This window comes from Silene latifolia, chromosome Y (assembly GCF_048544455.1).
Source record: "Silene latifolia isolate original U9 population chromosome Y, ASM4854445v1, whole genome shotgun sequence".
Classification (NCBI taxonomy): domain Eukaryota; kingdom Viridiplantae; phylum Streptophyta; class Magnoliopsida; order Caryophyllales; family Caryophyllaceae; genus Silene; species Silene latifolia.
This window is the reverse complement of record NC_133538.1, coordinates 24,979,013-24,980,521: the sequence shown is the minus strand read 5'-3', so window position 1 is coordinate 24,980,521 and position 1,509 is coordinate 24,979,013.

Sequence of the window (1,509 nt, the reverse complement as noted above, 5' to 3'; positions counted from 1 at the left end):
AAGTCAGAAATCATGGACATAGGTTTCCTAAAACAACCGATGTACATGTAATTATAAATACATCATTTTTTTGGAAACAACAGATGTGTATAATTTTTACATCAGTTTTCTAAAAAATCAGATGTCCACCAACTGATGTCCATAACGAGTTTTGTAGTAGTTATTCTCATAATCATAGCTACTCTGCCAACAATCGTTACCGTTCATGTTTTAACAATGACACTAGCAAGCTCAAACACGCTAATGATACCTACATGCCAAGATTCAGGACTACCGTCCCTTATATCACCGATCATATCTACGATATACTACTCACATGAGTCTACTTATCCATCCATCACATGTTATCACATCTTACACATACAATTCTATTATACGATAACATATAACGAGTAACAAAACACATGCATTCATGCCACTTTCACTAATGATTATACTCAATGCCATACTGAAACATACATTAAAACCACGACACACATGCATTAATAGTACGATTCACATCACGATTCCCATACTCCTAACTACCCCCGTAGTATCCAACTGAGAAGATAGGCACTAGCTTTGGCATGAGGGCGCGTACCCATCCAAAACCGATCTCCTATTGTACTCATGTCGGGTTCATTTTACTTAGACTCTCCTAAATTCATTTTTGGTTCATTGGTTTTAGGTTCCAAAATCGTCGCTCTGATACCACTTTATAACACCCCGATTATCCGTCCAAGATAATTGGAGCGTTACCATCTCGGTTTCCCGAGGTAGTGTTTCAAAACTTCAATCAAAGAACATTTATTATAAATATAATGTTAATGAATTACATAAATGTAAACAAAAGAATAAATAAAATACAACTCGTGATATCTATAATCTTCTAGCCTACTAGACTCCTCTCGTGATATCATCAAGCTCGTTCCGTCTCCCGCGTACTAACCAAACAACTTGTACTTAACCTGCTCCCCATATGACCAAAGGATATCATATGGATCGACACAGACACACAAACGACAGTTTCAACAGATAAATAAAGTGTGACACGACTCGAGTGTGTGATCATACAACATGACTATGATATAAATAACACGATATCCAATAACCGCCACCACGGTACCCAGACACGCCCAGACATACCGACCAACTCACTGGTACCGGGACACGCCCATCCATACCGATAACCACAAACAGGTACCGGGACACGCCCAGACATACCGACCAACTCACTGGTACCGGGACACGCCCAGACATACCGTCAACCACACTGGTACCGGGTCACCTCCAGCCATACCGATAACCACAAACAGGTACCAGGACACGCCCAGACGTACCGATTTCGGAAGCCTACCGGATCCCCTGCCAGACGTCGTGTCTCAACCACACGAGTCCCTACAAACTCAAATCATTAATGTGCAAATCCCTCTTTGAGTGGGAAAGCTCCAAGAGGCGACCCAAGCGGAAGACTGTAACACCCCGTAAATTTGAAGACCTTTATTATATTTTAAAAGTAATATTTTAATG